Source organism: Solanum stenotomum, chromosome 6 (genome assembly GCF_019186545.1).
Source record: "Solanum stenotomum isolate F172 chromosome 6, ASM1918654v1, whole genome shotgun sequence".
NCBI lineage: Eukaryota > Viridiplantae > Streptophyta > Magnoliopsida > Solanales > Solanaceae > Solanum > Solanum stenotomum.
The window spans coordinates 42,867,739-42,876,934 of NC_064287.1; positions in this window are offsets into that span (position 1 = coordinate 42,867,739).

Here is a 9,196-nt window from a genome sequence, read left to right on the forward strand (position 1 = left end):
TAGGAGCTCTTTTAAGGAAGGAAATGACGGGAATACCCTTGGTTGTCCAAGGGAACCACCACTTATATAGTATGATGAATATATATATATATATATATATATTTGAAGTATGATGATGATATATAGTAAGTTGGTAGTCCAAGGGAACCACCACTTATATAGTATGATGAAGTATGATGATGATATATAGCAAGTAAAAAATAAAAAATAAAATAGATAGAAGTAGAATAGAAAATAGAATATAATAGAAAGAAATAGAAAATATTATATAAAAGAAAGAAATATTAATAGAAAGAAATAGAAAGTAGAAATAGAAAATATTATATAAAAGAAAGAAATATTAATTAGCCCTACGTGGCAATTTTTGATTGGTTTGGTAGTAGTTGAGGAACCACCACTTATATAGTTCTATAGTATGAAAAAAAAGAAATTCATCATGCTTCTATATAGTAGAAAAGAAATACAATGTTTCTCTAAAAAAAAAAAAGAAAAATTGAAAATGAAAGGCCCCCAATGTCCCTCTAACCCAGCTCCCTAAAGATCGGCCCACTTGGAATCAATAGTGGGTCGGTTCGGTCCCTCAAGAATTCTACTAAACCGGTTCACTAAACTTTTCCAACTCTAATTTATATAGGAAAAAAGGATAAATATACCCTCGAATTATCGTAAATGGTATGCAGATACCCTGTTATATTTTTGGGACATTGGTACCCCTGCCATCCAAGAACTAGTGCATATATACCCTTTATACTAACAGACATACACGTGTCATAATCTTGTCCACCGAATCGACCGATAAGATTGCATCACGTGTCCCTATTTAGTCTTCCGTTAGAGTGAAGGGTATGTGTGTGTGGACTACGAAATTTTTTTATTTTGTAGATGTATTATTTAATCGATAAATTAGTATTTATAAATTTAAAGAGTGTTTTGAGATATAATAAAGATTAGTTTTGATTATAGCAAAATCCTTGTATCCTATTAAATTATGTATCATATTTATTGAATTCATATGAAAAATAAAGGGAAAATTGTGCATAATAGCAAACATTTAAACGATATTAAATGTTATAGCTACTATTTTGAAAAATTGTGATTCGTAGCCATAATTTCCCCAAATTTTTTTATTCGTTTAGTTTATATAATTCGGCTAAAATTGTATAATTCTTCTAATTGTATAAATCAGAATTTTGTATAATTCGGTTCCTAATTGTATAAATCTAGAACTTGTATATGCTTACCTTAGCTATTTTATACGATTTATGAAAAGTTCACAATAAATACCTTGTTTGTGTATTGGCAAGCGAAGTATACAAACGGAGTACTAAAAAATTCCTAAATGTATAAATACAGAATTTGTATATACTTATCTTATTTGTATATTCACAAGTGAAATATACAAACGGACAAACGAAATATACAAACCGCGCAAAAGATACAAACAACTACCTCCATAGCAAAAGAAACTATAGCTATGGAGCGCAATTACTAAAACTATAGTTATAGAGCTTTGTTATGTCTTTATGTTTGCTATTTATGAAACTTTCTCATAAATAAATTCATTATACATAATGTATATGTGTGTGATTCATTGTACTTTTTTTGTTATATGATTCATTGTAAAATAAATTTAAGAATTCAATGATTTATTGTAAACCTACACATAATGTTCATTGTTTCTTAATAATCAACTATTATTCATTATATCTTTACTAAGAACATTCAATGTATGATAGTGAGAGAAATAAATTATATAAGCAACACATGAATATTCTTGAATCATATTCAAAAATGACTTCTCATTTAAAAGTGTCACAAAATCAACAATGACGGATCAAATACATAAAATATTATGTGAATACAAAAGAGATCATTACATATGCACTCAAAAAGATTTGCAATCGTGACAATACCGAAATTTTTGAATGTAATAGGAAAAGTTAGAGATGAGTTTTAACTAGATTTAAATTTTAACAAGAAAAAAACACAATAAAATTATATTTCACTAAATTATCTTTTAACTATATTTGTACTTTTAAAGAATTATTAATTTATTATATTAATGGACCATATATATATAGGGGTCTTCTGAACATATATTAATTTATTATCTTATCAAAATGAGTGATTTTTCCATTGGCCCAAGATCGAAACCAAAAAAAAAAATATTATCTTAAAAAGATTATTAATTTATCGAGTACTATTAATTTAGTACAGTTTTCCTGTATAACGTAACAACTTTCTATGAAATATGCAAAATTTTGAGGAAGATTAGAAATAGCTTACACTTGTTTCAAAATTAAAGATAAGATCGAGAAAACACATCTATGATATATGTATATCATATTGTATGTTGTGCGTATATGCGATTTTCATGGACACTATTATGAGATGTGTATATCATGTATACCACAGAGAAATTTTCATGGATAAATCCATATATACATGATACATAGGGGATAAACAAATTACAATGTGATATATGTTGAAATGTATGCGTCCACTATCAGTCAAGGACTAGGAGGTCCCTTGACTCAGCAAGAATAATGACTAAACTATATGTAGAAAGTAAACAACTGGAAGTAAGATCTGCACAAGTGTTTTACGTGAAAACCTCCTTGCTGAAGGGAGTAAAATTACGACCTGTCACACAGGACTTTTCAAACTGCTTTCACTAATCTTCTCAAAGCAAAAGTAAAACACAGTTTACACCACAACAATGAGATTAACCTTTTAATCTCACACTAAGTAATACAACGATTACTTAACCGAGCCTAAGCAGATACCACACTGCCCACTAAGCTACCTACCTCTTAGATAACTTAGACTTCAACTAAGCAACACACAGGTTGCCCACTAAACCACCACCCTCTGGACAATTTAGACTTTAACTAAGCAACAACAATGTTGCCTACTAAACCACCTAACCCTTAGATGGTTTAAAATTCAACTAAGCAACAAACAATGTTGCCCACTAAACCACTCAACCTGACTGATTTAGACTTTCTAAACCGAACCAAAACAATGATCTAATTCCTTATAACATATAGATTTACAAGATAAGCACATAAGACACAAAACTCAAAATACAACAAAGACTCTTCTTCACTCTATCAGATCCCTTTGTTGAGTTGAGCAGTGTTCTTCCTTGAAGATGGCCTTCTTTTCAAGCTTATGAATTTTCAGAGAAAATCCAAGTTTGTTTGCCAAATATTGAGTTTGTGTTTTGTTGGAAGAGACTATATTAAAATGAACACAAACTCCTTGGGACCGCCCATTGGCTGAGAACCTGCCTCTCTAGAAGGAAGTGCACCTACAACATCAGAAGTGACAACTTTTCTGACAACTGTCTTGTCGTCCTTTCACATACGCAGTCTTGTAGGGACCTGGTCCCTTGCAAATTTTTCTTGGTGAGTTCTTGAGAAGACTTAATGGCTCTCTCTCCTTTTGAATGAATGAATTAATTTGTTGTTTGTTATGTTGACTAAGTCAACCATAAAGAGTTATTGACCGTTGGACAAACAACTTCGTCCTTTCTGATTGGTGTAGTACACTGGTGCCTTACCAACCTCTAACACGACAGCTTTACGGTTGTACCCCATTATAGATCTGAACGAGAGAACTCAGCCAGGGACCAGGTCCCTTCATTTGTGAGACACTGAAACAAACAGTCTCGTGTGCTCTTCCTATTAGTGCAGTAGACTGCGCTTTTCACCTACCACCTCACATGACAGCTTTACAGTTGTACCCCATTTGAATCTGGATAAGAGCACTCTGCCAGTGACCAGGTCCTTGGATTTGTGAGGATCATCAGAACACCTAGAATATAACATTTTCCCCCTTTTTGATGATTACACACAAATATTCCTCACACTAAGTTTATTCATTTATTTCACTGTCATCAGTCCCAATAACAAGGATCTGGTTCCTTGTTAGATCTCTAAGTTTGTTAAATCATCAAAACTTAACATTAACTTCAAAATAACAATATAGATTGGATATAATGTGAGATATACCTATTAAATCGTCTCCAACCTCGAGTTTTCAATATGCAATTTAGCTAAAACCCTCCAGAAATGTCTCCTAACACCTTCACAATTAATGTTATTCAAGCTCACCGTGATGTTTCTAACAAAGTTCGATATCATCCAATCGAGACATATCACAAATACATAGACCAACTCTTATTTTGATTTTGATTGCTTGTCGAAGTGTTTAACTTCAGTTACCTTTGGTGGAACTAGCTAATAATAATCTTAAAATAATAATACTACCTAATAATAATCTTAAAACAATAATACTAGCTAATAATTATATTAAAATACTAGCTATCATCACTTGTGCGCGTGCGATCGTTGTGCATCAAGTTTGTTTATCTTATATTAACTCATTTGTAATTAATTAAGCACGAGGGATCATGATAGGTTTTAAGATTTTTTTTTTCTATTAGTAAAAAATCTGACTTCGCGAATAAAGATATTTCTAAAGGGTTAGCCTTTATTTTAATTTAGAAAAAAATATTTAACTAAGTAAACATAACTATTATGTCTATAATATATAACTATAATTTTAAAATATTACAAACATAGCTATAATTAGAATTTTATACAAAATTCATAAACAAAAAACAAGACAAGAAAATTTACGACTTTCACCATCATCTCCACTCTCTCTCTCTCCCTGCTCTCCATCGTCGACCCCTCTCCGACGAACAACTAACCTTCTCTCTGCTTTCCATGTATTATATCATGAATTACCAATGAGGAACTTTATTCATCCCAGATATAGTCAAGGGAGAGTTAACTTAAACAATTAATCACCAAACTATTTCCTCTATCCTTAATTACTTGTTCACTTTTGAATTAACACACCTATTAAAAAAACAATTAATGACATAACGAGTTTACCATTTTACCCCTATTAATTATGAAGTTGATGAAAAGTTCTACATTTTTCAAAGTTATTAATCATTTAATTGAGGGTATAATAGGTAAAAAAAAAATTACCCTTTCTTGATTTGTCAAAATGGACAAGTAATTAGGGACAATTATAAAAGGAAAAGTGGGCAAGTAAATAAGGACAGAGGGAGTAATTAAAATAAAAATAGCTGATATATAAATATACACACACGTGTGTATTATAATGTATAATGAGTATAAAATTTATGTACATCAGCTAAAAAATAATAAATCTATTCCACTATTCAAGTAAAGATCTCTCTAATCAAATTAAAATCCCTTCTTTTTTAAGTATACCTACTTACGTCAATCCACTATAGTTTTTTGGGATAAGGGTCTGAAAAATAATTCAACTTTGGTCAAATTTATTGTTGCGATACTAAATTTTCATGAGGACCTATTATCTCACTAGACTATTTAAAACCGTATTTTAAACATATATATTTGTCCACGTGGACATAAAAAATAATGTAAAATTATAAATAGTAATGTGTCCACGTGGACACATATATACCTTTAAAATACACTATTAAATAGTTCAAGGGGTAAAAAATACGGTATTAAATAGTCTAGGGAGGTAATAGATTCTCATGAAAGTTTAATATCGCAACAGCAAATCCGACCAAAATTGAGGTATTTTCAGACCCTTATCCCTAATTTTTTCATGCTGTAAACCAATTAACATATGTCCAAACCTTAACAAATATATAATAACCTACTGACTGAATTTGTGGTTGATATAGAATATAGGTCTTCGATATCTTTTAGTGAAAGGCATGTGTTACTATATTATATTATGTAGTACTCCATATAGTTTAATTTAGAACATATATAAATTTCTGGTTCTAGCTAGAGTATAAAGCACAATTTCATCATGCATTAAAAAAATTAAAATTACTCAAATAGGAACCCTAGAGTAGAGATTTGAATTTGCAAGTGCTTGTACTAATTCTTATTTTAATTTAATAGACCCATAAATAGGGGTACATATTAAGTGGATTGCTGATTTGGTAACTGCTGCCACCTTTATTTTTCAACCACAAAATAAACTATGCCCTCTACTAATATAATTAAGTAATAAAAATGCTAAGAAAGTACTTAATTAATAATTAAGAAGGTAAAATGAGTGCTTCCTGTTAGTTCGCTGGAAAAGTTAGTAACCACAACTAGCTAGCCTACACTACTTTCTTATTACTTTGCTAGATGCAAAGTCCCACGTCAGCATAAATTCAATAAATTATACTAAATGTGATTTATTTATTTATTTTATCACCTTTAAAGTATAGACATTGTAATTGCATAAACACACTTGATCGATATGAAGCAGATATATCGATAAAGAGATATATTTCGCAAAAAATAAAATATATATTGTACATATATAACAATAAAATATTATGTATACTATAACTTATCGATATAATTCAATTTTGCACCCAGTTTAGTTTTAATAAAACATAGCCAATTTTTATTTTTATTTTGAATTCAAATCAAATAAAATCATCTTTTAACCAAACCTTCAACCTCCATGAGTTTTTTTTTTATAAGAATACCAGATGAGCAAGAGAAAAGTGGATTTCAAAATCACAAGCAATTTTTAGAGTTAAATATATTCACTTGACTGGCCATGTAACAAAATAAACAAGTCAGCCAATGAATAAAATAGTTAAATAGACCCATAACCTCAAAAAAGTTATACATTTTTTCAACTGAAAACATGGAACTGCTCTCATGAGTCATGTTGAAGCAAATCTTTGTCACCATTTAATCCAAAAGATTAGCCTACTAAGGCAAAAAATTAACTACCCACTTTGACTAAACTATATATGATTACTCTTCATATTTGTGTGCTATAAATAAGCTTGTCATAATTAAAGGAAAAAAAGGTTGATTGAATTTAGATTCTTTCTAAAAATAAATATATGCCTATTTCTAAAAGGGAAAATTGTATAAAATAGCAAATTATTAATTCAAATTAAATGCTATAAATACAGTTTGATTTAATTGTAACCCGTAGCAAACAGTTGACATTCGCCTCTCTCCCTAGGTTTCTCGCTCGCCAGTCTCTCCCTCGCCTCTCTCGCTTTTATACAAACACAAATGTATAAAATGCGTTTGTGTTTGTATAAATCGAGAGAAAACTGTATATACAAATACGAATACATATATTTTCATCATATACACTTATAATTATACAAATACAGATCTTCCCCTGCCCAGTTCTCTTTTGCCTTTCTCTCTTTCTCGCTTTATACAAACACAGATTATACAAATTACAATGTATAATTTGTGTTGTATAAAGCGAGAGAGAGAGATTTGATATACAAATGTTTTATTTCGATTCAATTGTATACAAATTAAATTCAAATTTTATGCAGATATACAAACACATAAAATTGAATTGAGAGGCTTACAATCATTTATACAAACGAGAGGCTGCCAACGATTTATACAAATGGCCTGCCAACGAAATTATACAAATTTGAAGCTCCTGCCAACAAGTTATACAATCTGATGCTCCATAGCAAACATAAAGTTTGTTATGGAGCGCAATTATACAAACTAGGAAAAAAGGACAAATATACCCCCGAATTATTGAAAATGGTATACAAATACCCTTCGTTATACTATTGAGACACTAGAGCCCCTACCGTTCAAAAAGTGGTGCATCTATGCCCTTCTCTCTAACGGAAGGACACATGTCATCATCCTATGCATCTACCCTTATTATTCACCAAATTCTAAACCCACAACCCGAATTAAAAAGACCCACCCAAATAACCCCCTAACCTACCCATTAAAATGACCATCCTAAAAAATGAAGGGGAAAAAAACCCTTTTACACTCCAGTCTCCATGGAACTAGATGGAGACTCTCCACCTATCTGGTCCCAACCAACCACCACACTCCTCCGTCAACGCCACCGACAACCACCCTCTCCTCCTTTTTAGATCAAGTTCACACTTGTTGCAATGCATGTAAACTTTCAATATCAATGACTTAATAATTTCCTTCCAGATTCAATAGAAATAAGTCAATGGAAGGATCAATTTCTAAGTAAACATACGTTTGGACATGGATCCATATTGATATAATATATAAAGTTCATTTGAAAATGAAATTGAAATAATGAATTAGTTTGATAAATAAATATTTTACTGTTCAAAATTTTGAAGAAAAAGAAATACTTTGTACAATATGCAGAAAAGGGTTTAAACATCTCTTTTTTGTATGAATTTTTATGTTCTACGACATCGGAGTATGATAGTCACCATTAACGGCGGAGCGAGAAGCAGAGGGAAGAACCTGATGTTGAGGTGATTCCAGTAGATACATTTGAAAGTCGTTCTTCTCCATCTGAACCTTTATTGCCGGAAAAACCTCCTCCGATTAGCTCATGGAAGGAACCTCAGGCGAATTTGAAAAAGAGAAGATCCTTTCATACAAGGCTGAAATGCAGAGTAATGNCTGAAAGTCATTGTACCAAAACTCTACTAACGGCAAGTCTAAGAACAAGGGGTACAACCCCGAAACTAAACAAACACCTTAAACAAATAGTCTGAGTTCGAAAAGAGTGGACTTAAACAAGAGAGATCCATGGTAGCCTGAAAGAACTGGCTCACTCTTGAATTCGATCACGCTTAATAGTCACCTAGCTGAGGTCTATCAATATCCGCCTGAAAATGCCATGTACTCAACAAAGAACAAACAAGTGCAGTATCAATACGCAGCCACAATGTACTGGTGGATCACGCGGCTATCCCAATAAGTGAAACACATGCAAGTAACCACAACATTATAAAACAGGCATATATCAAACATATACAATATTAGTCATCTTTTCAGATCAATGTATCATTTCACGTCATCAATAATACACATTGGTTATCATTTTAGAGCAACAAAACAGTCTTTCAACCTCAATCACCATTAGATATAAACGTAATCATCACAAGTAGACACACAACACAATTCAATGGTCATCTCACGGAACCCAATTCAATGGTGCTCTCATGGAACCCATACCCAAACTGTTAGTGTATCGGTACATGGTACCCGATCTAAGTTAGTGTACCCGACGTGACACCCGATCCCATATATGCGTCGGAACATGGCACCCGATCCAAGATGTATGTCGGTACGTGACATCCGATCCAGTTAGTGTGTTGGAGCACCCGATCTATTCAACAAGCAACAATCACAATCGCAATGTACATTCTCACAATCATACAAACAAG